Source organism: Lissotriton vulgaris, chromosome 4_1 (genome assembly GCF_964263255.1).
Source record: "Lissotriton vulgaris chromosome 4_1, aLisVul1.2, whole genome shotgun sequence".
NCBI classification, from domain to species: domain Eukaryota; kingdom Metazoa; phylum Chordata; class Amphibia; order Caudata; family Salamandridae; genus Lissotriton; species Lissotriton vulgaris.
This window is the reverse complement of record NC_141691.1, coordinates 275,494,820-275,507,669: the sequence shown is the minus strand read 5'-3', so window position 1 is coordinate 275,507,669 and position 12,850 is coordinate 275,494,820.

Genomic DNA, 12,850 nt, shown 5'->3' with positions numbered 1-12,850 from the left:
AGCATAGTCACTAATCCATAGTAAGCAAAAGGTGCTAGCATGTTATAATGCAAATTCTATAGAAATCTATAGCACCTATATTTCGCGCACCCTATCTAGCATATTATTTTATATATATGAAGGTCTCATTCGGGCTTTAGCAGGGCGGCCCCATACCTCTCAATGTCAGTAGGAGCAGTTCACATCAACAGCTACCAGCTCTCTTCATGCGCAGCACCAAGTGTCTACGTTCATTCCGTGTAACTCTATCTTAAACCCGCGTAGAGCCCAAAATGTTGGCATCAACATTATTTGTGTTATGTCTAATGTGGTGCGAGGATCAAGCCTCCCAGCAACCTTGTGTTAGGTTAATTTTAGAGTGTGCAGCTCTCAGTGTGCAGACAGTTGTACCAAGTGTACCAGGCAAAGCTGATAGCATAGAAATAACATATTATTCTCAAATAAACCACCTCACCGCTTCTAGGGTGAAGGCGACAACAACAAGTATGTGTCGTGTGCAAAACTGAAGCCGAAGGAAAAAAGGCTGTTTAAACATGTAATGCACTCATGCTAACTTAACGCAATATATGTAATGAAGTATCCATATGACAGCACTGTGGGTGATTCGCTCCTGTGGCTCTCATTTGTCTTCCACTGGTCCCTTTCATGCGTTGTGCTTGTAAGTTCTGGGTATCCATGGGGCTGAGATGTTGCAGACTTGGATAACTTGTGCTCCTTGTCCAGTTGTGACTCTTGGGCATGGTTTGTCCAAAGATGTGTCGTTGACGTCAGGGGTTGTTTGTGCAGGTGGATGTGTCCATGTGTGACCTGCACCTTTCCGGTTGTGGTTCGTACTCAGCCACCTCAGTGTTGTGCCATGTACATTGTCATGGTGATTTGACTGCAGCCATGCTACTCGTCATGTGGTGTCTCTTGCATTGTCAGTGTGGCTGACTTATATGCATGTTTGATGTGTTTCCCATGTCTGCAAGTTTAGGTTGTGTACTTGTTGATGTGTTGTATGGGTGCCCCTTTAGGCACATGGTGTACATGGGGCACTCCTCCCATTCCCTGCCAAAGTCATTGAGAAAGCCATCAATAATCAGCTTGCCGCCTTCCTTGAATCCAAGAATTCCCTCGACCCCTCACAGTCTGGATTCCGAGCAAAACACAGCACCGAAACCGCCCGCATCGCTGCCACAGACGACATCAGAACGCTACTGGACAATCGAGAAACAGCAGCCCTCATCCTACTCGACCTCTCCGCCGCCTTCGGCACAGTCTGTCATAGCACCCTCATTCAACGCCTCAGCAACATCGGAATACAAGGGGAAGCTCTCGTCTGGATCACCTCGTTCCTCACCGGAAGAATCCAGAGAGTCCGCCTTCCCCCATTCAATTCAGAGGCCACCGAAGTCATCTGCGGCGTACCACAAGGATCATCTCTCAGTCCCACCCTTTTCAACGTTTACATGAGTCCCCTCGCATCCATCGCACAACAACACAACCTCAACACCATCTCCTACGCAGACGACACCCAACTGATCCTCTCCCTCACCAATGACCCAAGTATCGCCAAAACCAATCTCCACGAAGGAATGAAAGAAGTAGCCGAGTGGATGAAAAACAGCCGTCTAAAACTAAACTCGGACAAAACGGAAGTCCTCATCCTAGGATCATCCCCCTCTGCCTGGGATGACTCATGGTGGCCTCCGGCCCTGGGTACAGCACCCATTCCCACAGATCATGCACGTAACCTGGGCTTCATCCTAGACTCCTCCCTCTCGATGACCAAACAAGTCAACGCAGTCTCATCATCATGCTTCAACCTACTACGCATGCTCAAAAAAATCTTCCCTTGGATTCCCACCGAAACAAGAAAGACAGTCACCCACGCACTGGTTACTAGCCGACTGGATTATGGAAATACCCTCTACGCCGGAACCACAGCCAAACTTCAGAAAAAACTCCAACGCATCCAAAACGCCTCCGCCAGACTCATACTGGACATCCCCCCCCAAGCTCACATCTCCGGCCACCTGAAAGACCTCCATTGGCTCCCCGTCAACAAAAGAATAACTTTCCGCCTCCTTACCCACGCACACAAGGCCCTCTATGACCTAAGACCTGAATGCCTCAACACGCGACTATCCTTCTACACACCCAACCGTCAACTACGATCTTCCAATCAAGCCCTCGCCGCAATCCCGCGCATCCATAGGTCCACCATGGGAGGAATATCCTTTTCCTACCTAGCGGCCATACCTGGAATTTTCTCCCCACTCACCTCCGCCTCATACAGAACCACCTATCCTTCAGAAAGCAACTAAAAACCTGGCTATTCGATAAATAATGCACCTACCCCCCTCAAGCGCCTTGAGACCCTCTGGGTGAGTAGTGCGCTATACAAATTCATGAACTTGAACTTGAACTGGGTCTTTGTGTGCGTGCTGAAGTGTTTCCATGGGATCAAGGACATGATCCTGAGTCATTGTGGGTGTGCAGTGTGCTCTGCTTAATTGTGCATGTGGGCCATTGTGCCCATCTCCCCCCATCCACCCACTCCCTGGTCGGTGTGCACCCTCTTGATGTGGTGTCGGGTCATGTTGGACAGTGACCGGATCCCCAACTCCTGTCACCGTCCCCCAACTGGTGACTGTGGCCACCATCTTCTTCATCATATCATTCAGCTCCTGGTGTTCTGCTGGGTCCCCTCCTCAGGGAGAAGTGTGGCTCAATGATTGGAGCGGCAGACCCTGATGCAGAGGTCTAGCCTGGGACCAGGGTTCAATTCCCCGCCTCGGCGGGTCTTGGGCCCAAAATTCCAAGGACCTGATAATTCTCGCCTCGGTGCCTATTCCAATCATGGAGTCCCACTCTGCAACTCTGGGCAATAGCTTGCTTAAACTCCACAATGGCCCCCACAACGCTAAGGATGCCTGGCATCCACCTTGAGGGTGCCCAGGAGTGGACGCCTTACAGGGAAAGCCAGGATGGGTTCCACAGCGGTATTCGTACAAGCGCCTTGAGACCCTTGCGGGTAAATAGTGCGCTATACAAGTATCAATTTACATTTACATTTAGAGGTGTGTTGCTGCTTTCATGTTGGCAGCGAGTTTCTGCTTGGTTTGCCATTCACATCAGTCCAGGGCCTCTTGTGCTCTTCTATGGTCCTACTCTACCTTGCGACAGCATTCACAAAATCTGAGGTGGTGTGCCATCTTTTCCTCTTTGTTGCCAATGACACGTTGGAGGTGACGTACAGTTGTTGTTGGTGTTCTGGCTCATCCGTGGATAATCGGGTTATCCTGGTGACAGTAGCCCGTCTCCCTCTTCCTCTTCTCATTGGCCTTCCACTGCCCCTGTATTCCTGGGTGTTCCTCTGTTTGGATTGTGGGGTTCATATTGTCCTCTGCAGTTGGTCAGGGTGCATCCATGGTACTCCACAGTTGATGTCTTTTTTTTGTGCCATTTTTAGCATGCTATGCTTGTGCTTTTTCCTGCATTATGCGTGGGGATTGCTGGCCTCTCGCTGGTTGTCACTGTTTTCTTATCGCGTTTAGGCACATTGCATCTTTTTACTCATTGGGGTTTGTTGTTTTATCTCCGCCGCGGTGGTTGTATTGTGGACATTGGCGGCGTTTGTACCGCCACATTGTCACAGGGTTATTTTCCCGCAATAAGCTGCTATGTGTAACGGTGCGCTTAGCACACGTTCTTGTGAATATACCCCTCCGAGCACTAAACATTTTACTTGCTAGCAGCATCATTAGTGACAAAACATTGACCTCTTTCCTGTCACAGAAATATATTTTAAATTCTCATTCATCTCATATTCAAAGCCATAAAATTAACTGACTACACCCTTAGAAATGTCAGTATCTCCGAAGGGGGGGCCTGCAAAAGTGTTAACAGTCATTTCAACAACCTTCCCGCAAACACCTGCTGTGAAGCTGTCGGACTGAGCCTGAAGGCATCACCCAACACAAAATAAAAAAATACAAAATGAGTATCACTGCTGATATGTTCGGTATTTAGGTGATGAAAATCCGTCTACAGATTGATCTACCTAATGCTATACCTGCTTGATTGCTTGAGTTCATGTTTTATTTGTTGTTAGCAGCAAAGAAGGAAACTCATTAAAAGCTCAATATATTAAAATAAGGCTAAAACATGAATTGCTCTTATTTTTGAAGTAGTGTGGCTCACTGGTTAGAGGCGGCAGACCCGAGAGCAGAGGACGGCCCGGGACCAGGGTTCGATTCCCGGCGCGGCAGGTTTCTGGACCAGGGTCAGCGGACTCGATAATTCTCTCGCCTCGGTGCCCACTCTGATCAGCGATCACACTCGGCAACTCTGGGCATTAGCTTGCCTCATCTTCACTAACGGCCCCACCAGACCGCCGGGGATGCCTGGTCTCACCCTGGAGATACCCATTAAGGGACCATCTCTCAGGGAAGCCAGGAAGGGCTTCGCAGCGGTCGAAGCGCCTTGGGACCTTCCGGGTAAGTAGTGCGCTATATAAATGCCTATACATTTACATTTACATTTACATTTTTTATAAAGGGCTTTCAAACAACATTTTATCAGGGTTCCATACTATCAATAAACAAATAAATATAATATAAAGAATGTTAGATACTTAAAAAATTATTGGATAAGTGCATTGTGACAAAATGTTTGAGATGCCACATTTACCTACTCTTTAAATGTGCTATTAGTTAAGTGTTAAAATGGAGTTTCACTTTTAAGTTAACATCAGAATTGTCTTAAACCAGCAATTTTTACAAATAGGAAGTCAATATTTAGCACTATCCTAGACATTTTACATTTGTGTGGCGTGGTCTAATATCTTCATTTGTAAATGCCTCTTGCAGTAACATCCTCTTCTGCCGATGCTTCCAGTCAGAACCTTACCGTGGTAACACAAATGAAAAAACAAACTGACCTCTATGACAGAAGTTTTAATACATAGCTTTCAGGTCCAGAATACATGGATAGCTATCTGTTGAATAGGTATAATTTTCCTAAAACCTCTAATTTTCTCTAAAGCTTTTGTGTGAGCGCCTAACCATATTAAAATATCACAATTCCATAGAACGTGGCATACATATTTGCTTCATTCGTTCACTATGCGACATGGTTGACACACATTTTATTGCGCATCTCGTTTTTTATAGAACTTAAAAGAATAAAAACTGCATAACCTTTCGTTAATGGAAACAGCAATACAACCATTTAAATAGATGATTGAAACCCCCTCTCAGTGTGTTGCAGCATACAGAAAATTGCCATACCCTTTACTTCACAATTAGAGTCTCCGATAAGCATGCCGTTCTTCCCTGTGGTTGTCCTTAGGCGCCAATCACATTTGGAATTCGAAACAACTCAGCTGATTTACACTCACACGTTGGGAAATGAAGTATGCCTCTTCACAGATGACATGCTTTTACTATAATTGGAAAGGCTCCGAGATTGATGTAGAAATGCGGAGTCGTTTTGTATTGAACGTGCATTTTGAAAGATATGAAGCCAGTGCTCCCGTTACAAATGAAAGGTGCTAAGCTAACACAACAACAGCGCACAACTTAACTGCCCCTAGGTGATGATCAAAAATGTTGACACCTAATTTACAGGCAAAGCGTGGAGTGTTGTTCTGAGAGCCATTTGGTAGCCCAAATGGATGTACAGAGAGATATGAAAAATGAGCTACTTCAAACATCACTTAAAAGCAAACAATGAATTTCTGCAAACCCTGCTGTACACAGAAGACTCATGAAATCTACGAACATGAATATTCATTGCACTGATACATGGGTGCTGGAAGGTGGATTATTAGTAGGTGGAGGTAGGTCCCTAAATTAATTAATAGCACCACATTCACAAATAATATCCAGTACAATTCTCAATAAATGTATCCTTGCTCAACCCTTGGTAGCTTGGCTGTGAGCAGATTGTCCTAACTTAGGAGACAGGTGTGTAAAACATTTGAAAAACCAATACGTTAAATAAGTAAGACACAGCTCACAATAAAAATCCTTCAATAATTTACGAAACATAGCAAATATTTTTATAACCAAAATGACACCAAAACTACAAAAATTCAATGTAGGGAAACAGAGAAATATATTTCTAAATATTGGGTCCTCTGGTTGGAGATGATTGAGGTGGAGCTCTTTCAACCTATTGATTTCAGGCAATCCACTCCTTAAACTTATAGAGCAAGAAAAAGTCATTTCTGGGATGAAGACCAGTGTGCAGCAGGTGCAGTCCTTATGAGAGCAGTCCTCTCTTGTGTAGTCCAAGAGTCCAGCAGGGCAGTCTTTCTTTTTCTTGTAATTTCAAGGCAGGGATCTGAGTTGCTGAGCAACTCTGCCATATTTATCCTGTGTTCATGGGTGACAAGCAGGGGGATACAACTGTTTAATGGGGTACAGGGTGACATCCAGTTTGACAGCTTTCTCCACGGTGTGACATATTTTTGTCCCAGTAGGCAATGTACTTCAAAATCCAAAATTGATAACATCTCTTCCGGAGGATAAGATCTGGCCAAGCCAACCCACCGGTGTGACTAACTTTCCATAACGCTCCTCATCCAGACCTTCTTTTACTTCAAATACTGGGGCTCCTCTTTGGCTGGGAGTGCGGAAAGTGGGGGTGAGCCTGTGTCCTGTTGTAGCTGTCATTCCCTCTTTGAAGACCAGTTTGGCTACTCCACTCTCATCCTGCCTTTCGCTCTGCAGCTGCCGATCTGCTCCCATCAGATGTCCTTTATTTCTATTGAGGCTACATCAAACCTCATCAGAGTAGTTTGACTCAGTCTATCAAAGACTGGCTAATCTGGAGAGGCTGCTGGAAGCTGAAATTTGGCACTAAGAAAAGCAAGTTCTATAACTTATTTTCTGTAACAGTTAACCTTGGAATGTTGGCGTCTTTTTTCTATGACTTTAATACTTTGAAGTATTTATTTTGTTCACTTCTGTAAATACTTTATTTATGTATTCCCATGTTACCCTATGGAGCCAATGGGCTACAGTGGGGAAAATGAAATTGGCAGTTTTTCCCTCACCAGCGCATATAAAGCTTCATTCATAATGCCCTGCATACTTTACCATTGCTCGCTACCCTGCAGGGGGCACCTAGGATGTCAGATACTTATAAAAATTAATGGATGAGTACATTGTAGACCTCAAGGGTGACTTATATGTAAACCTGAGGTCGTTTAAGACTTTTGAAGTACCTTTAATTCCAGAGTCAAATTTGCATATAATATTATTTTAAAAGCAGCCTGCAAAACAGGGTTGCCTTTAAAATGACAGTTGGCATCAGAGCAGTGCACACTTAAGTCCATTACATTTATTGGGCCTCTAAACCTACATGCCCTATGTTGGACTTGGCCCTTTTGGCAGGTTCACCCCTAAGCTTTTTGACTTTTTAATCTTAACTGATACTAGTAGTTTTTGGCTTCTGCGCACTTGTCGCAGTGTTAAGTGCGTGCCCATTCTGAGTGTGTGTGGTGAAGTAGGCCTGCCCTCCCATAGGAATGCATGGGGGATATATGTTTCCATGGTAATTCCTGGAGAGGAGTGCAGGGGCAAGTTTGGTATTTGCGATCTCTGAGAATAAATGCTGTGCAATGGTGTGTGCAGATTTATTGTGAGTGGTGGAGAAGTGCCACTTGCATTTCTGTGTGCTGTGTGTCTGCCTGCCTGATGTGGAGTGCATGTCTGGCTTGTGATTGACAGGGGCTGGATGGTGTGCTTGGCTCCAGGAGCCAGGATGAGTCTGCCCAGTGGTGGATGTGAGATCTCCATGCAGATGGGAGGGAGGAGTTGCGCCTGGGACCTGAATAGGGCTGTGCCTTTCCTCCACAATGCTGGCTCCGCCCCCTGTGGTGCGTCTGAGCACCTGGCCCCCACCTGACAAAGGGGAGAGAAGCTGAGCACAGCAAAGTGCTCCAAATCTCCCCCAAACCAGTTGCATCTTGTTTTCCCCAGTCCTGTGCTGTTAAATGAAGGGGCTGTGACCCCATGAAAGTTGTTCTCTGCTGTGCTGTCCTGACGCTGGGGGCTGCTGCTGCTCAGCTCCAGTAGTAACTGCCACTAGGGACTGCCTCCCTGCTGTAGGCCTACCTAAGCCCAGCCTTATGCCCCCACTGAACCTAGCACCTGGCAAAGCGATTTATTTGCCTTTATGCTGGAGAAGCACTTTGCTCGCAAAGCGCTCCATTCTGTATCCCTGGAGACTTTGTGCTGCAGCGCCTGGGAGCGCTTTATTTTTGCACTCTAAGGAATCGCTTGACCTTTCTGCTGGGAAGCGCTGTGAAAGACGGTGGGTGCCCTGCAGCACGAAGCTGCACCGTGTGTGATTCCCCCCACAATTGCTTTTTATCAAGCAGGTGCTCACCCTGCATCTCGGCCCTAAGAAAATACGAGTGGGAGCCCACCCGCGTTGGCCCCACTGACTTGTGCTGCTTTAAAAACTCCTAGCGGGTGCCCACCCCGCCAGGGACTTTATGTAAAAACAACGGGAGCCTACCCCATATTGTGCCGCATGATGGAATTGCCGAGATCACCACCACGGCCCGGAACAGGAAGCCAGGCAAGCTGTGTTGGGACGTGGGCGGGGCCGCAAGCAAAGCAGCAAGCAGACGGGAGCCTACCCGCGCTCTTGGAACAAGAGAAGAGTTTGGCAGCACACTGGAGCTTCAGTGCAGTGAAGACACCGTTGCGGGCTGCTCCAATGCTGGGAGACACTTTCTTGGTCTAACTTAGGAGTCCCCCGATCGGGGCTCACCAGCACAGTTGTGCCCAGTCTTACTTTGGGCTTACAGCGGCCCGCAATTGCGGGCCGCTGCAACACTGGACACATTTGTTTATTCTTAGAGCCTGTGCGTGGCTATGTAGGGAGCAGTGTTATTTAAATTTCCAGTGTGCTCCAAACCTGGGGCAAGTTATCAGATAGGTCCCGGTGGGGCTAGAGGGCATGTAGGGCCAAGATTCCTTTTTCTTTAATACCCAGCTGCCCCAGCAAACAGAGGGCAGCTGCAACGCTTTTTGCCCAATTGTTTTCCAGAGGCACACTTGGTGCCAGTGCTTCGCCCTTGAATAGCCCCGACTGCCAGAGGGCCGCTCCAATGTTGGCATTTGTTCTTACGGCGCATTGAAAGAACCGTGCCTCCTTTTATCATTTCCAGCTGCCCAGCAAGTAGTGGGCAGCTGCACCATTTAGGTGCACAGTTCTTTGGGGGCATGGTTGAAGTTAGGAGTGAGATGCACTATTTCGCCCCCACCCATTCCCAGCTGCACAGCAAGTAGTGGGCAGCTGCCATGTTTAGGCCTGCGCAGATTGCACACCCTTGACTTTCGCTGCCTAGGCAGTGCGCCCTGACTTTTGGGACACAGGGCATTTGATCCCCTTTTTGGATGGTCAGTTGGCCAGGTAGACGGTTAGATTCATAGGGCGCCAGACCCTAATGTGATGGGGTGCTAGGAAATGTAGTGTCTATAGTATGTTTTATGCACCCTGTTTTATACCTTTAAATATGTTTTATGATTAGGAGGTTGTTTTGCATATTATGGTGACTACATCCTCCTTGGGGACCTCAAATTCCACCTGGAGAACAACAAGGACCACAACACCACCACCCTGCTGGACAACCTCTCCAACCTCGGACTCACGCAACTGGTGACCACCCCCACCCACTACGCCGGCCACACGCTCGACCCCATCTTCTTCTCCAGCAAGGACATCGCCTTCAGCCACGCAACCGGACTACACTGGACGGACCACAGCTGCTTCCACTTCAGCTTCAGAAGGACCACGATCCACCACCGCCCACAACAGGTCCCCCGCAGATGTTGGAACAAGATTACAGCCGACCAGCTCGCCACATCCCTCAGCCAGAACCCTCCCACCAGCTCAACGAACCCCAACCAAGCCACCAACAACCTCACGAAGTGGATCAGCAACAGCGCGGACGACCTCGCCCCACTGAAGACCCCCCCCCGCCAGACCCAGCACCAAAAAAGCATCATGGTTTACCAACGAACTCAAGAGCTCCAAGAAGAACTGCCGAGCCCTCGAGAAAGCCTGGCGCGGAGACCCAACTACAGACAACATGACCACCCTCAAGCTCGCCACGCGAAAACACCACCAGCTGATCCACACCACCAACAAAACCGCATTCAAGGAACGTCTTGACAACAACGCCCACAACAGCAAGGAACTCTTCACCATCGTCAAAGAGCTCTCGAACCCTAGCGCCGGAGACAACGACATCACCCCATCGCAAGAACACTGCAACTCGCTCGCCTCCTTCTTCCACAAAAAGATCGCAGACATACACAACAGTTTCAGCACACAGCCGACGCACCCTATGACCGCACCAACGCCCCCACCACCACCGCGCCTGAAACCCAGTCAACACAGAAGAAACCATCCGCACGATGAACTCCATCCACTCCGGATCTCAAACCGACCCCTGCCCTCACCACGTCTTCAACAAAGCCGACTCCGTCATCGCACCACACCTGCGGGACATCATCAACGCCTCCTTCGACACCGCCACCTTCCCAGAGAGCTGGAAGCACGCCGAACTCAGCGCCCTACTGAAGAAACCATCAGCGGACCCCACCGAACTCAAAAACTACCGACCCATCTCGCTTCTTCCTTTCTTGCCAAAGTCATTGAGAAGACCATGAACAGACAGCTTGCCGCCTTCTTCGAGACAAATGGATCCCTCGACCACTCACAGTCTGGCTTCCGGGCCAACCACAGAACCGAGACCGCCCTCATTGCAGCCACCGACGACATCAGAGCCCTGCTCGACAACGGAGAACCAGCGGCCCTCATCCTCCTGGACCTCTCCGTGGCGTTCGACACGGTCTGCCACCGCACCCTAGTACAACGCCTCAGCAACATCAGGATCCAAGAGAAGGCACTGGAGTGGATCATCTCCTTCCTCGCCGGAAGAGCACAGAGAGTCCGCCTCCCCCGTTCAGATCTGAGGACACCGAAGTCATCTGCGGCGTACCCCAAGGTTCTTCACTCAGCCCCACGCTGTTCAACATCTACATGAGCCCCCTTGCGGCCATCGCACGCCAACACAACCTCAACATCATCTCCTATGCCGACAACACCCAGCTGATCCTCTCCCTCACCAACGACCCCGCCACCACTAGGACCAACCTACACGAAGGGATGAAAGACGTAGCTGAGTGGATGATGAACAGCCACCTGAAACTGAACTCAGATAAGACGGAAGTCCTCATGCTGGGAACTTCGCCCTCCGCCTGGGACGACTCCTGGTGGCCCCCGTCCCTGGGCAGCGCACCCAAACCGACAGACCACGCACGCAACCTGGGCTTCATCCTGGACTCCTCCCTCTCCATGACCAGACAAGTCAACGCCGTCTCCTCATCATGCTTCAACATCATCCGTATGCTACATAAGATCTTCCGGTGGATCCCCACCGAAACCAGGAAGACGGTCACCCAGGCCCTCGTCACCAGCCGTCTGGACTACGGCAACTCCCTCTACGCCGGAACCACAGCCAAACTTCAGAAGAGACTCCAACGCATCCAGAACGCCTCGGCACGCCTCATCCTGGACATCCCCCGACACAGCCACATTTCCGAACACCTGAGAAACTTGCACTGGCTCCCCGTCAGCAAGAGAATCACGTTCCGACTCCTCACCCACGCACACAAAGTTCTCCTCAACCAAGGCCCAAGATACCTCAACGACCGCCTGACCTTCTACACTCCAACCCGCCAGCTACGATCGACCAGCCACGCCCTCGCCGCCATCCCCCGCATCCGAAGAGTCACAACGGGAGGAAGATCCTTCTCCTACCTGGCTGCCAAGATGTGGAACTCCCTCCCCATCCACTTCCGCCTGACCCAAGACCACCTCTCCTTCAGGAAGCAACTCAAGACCTGGCTGTTCGAGCGGTAGCGAACCCCCCTCCCCCAGCGCCTTGAGACCCTACGGTGAGTAGCACTCTATACAAATGCTTTGATTGATTGATGGTTTATGCTAGGGAGATTATGTTTCACTGTGTGATTTGCATAGTGTGTTGACATTGCAGAACCTCATGCTAAGTTCCTAACTTTTAGCAGTAGTTACTGGTTGTGCTCTACATTTATTATTTGTGCTACATTTACAATTGGTGATTTGTGATTGTTCTGACAGTGGTCCAATTGGCTCTTTCAGGTGTATATAATCCCCTGTAAGATACTGCCCAGTGCCAGTTGGCACAGTGTACATTGTGTGATTATGATCTAATGTGTTTATGGTAATACAAAGGCTATTTTTATATATAACCTTGTGTGGAGTTCCTTTTGTGGTGTGCCTAGGGTGTTGCAGTGTGTGTGTTGCGCAAACGCTTTATACATTGAATCCGGGATAAGCCTGACTGCTCCTGCCAAGCTACCAAGGGGGTGAGCAGGGGTTATCTTTGGCATGTGACTAGAATGGTGGTCTATGCCTGGCTTTGGCGCAAGCCTTAATCAGTCAGAGATCCCATTTATAACACCCTTCCACATACTAGGGACTTACTGGTTCGTTGTCAGTACCAATTTTAATTATACCTAATTAACATGCACTTTAAATCAGAACACAGGTCCTGGGTCGGGCTAGCAGAGCCCAGGGCACAAAAACAGTATTTTCTAGTCATAATTGGGCGGCAAAAAGACTTGATTTCTCACACAGTGGAAACCAAACTTCTTTTGTACTAATGTCTAATTTGAGGATGACATAGGACTGAAACAATCAAGGACTAAGACCAAAGTAAGTATTTATCAAGTTTTGAGAAATATCAGATTGAGGAGTGTTGTCAGTTAGGAAAGATGAACCATTGTTCCAAAAT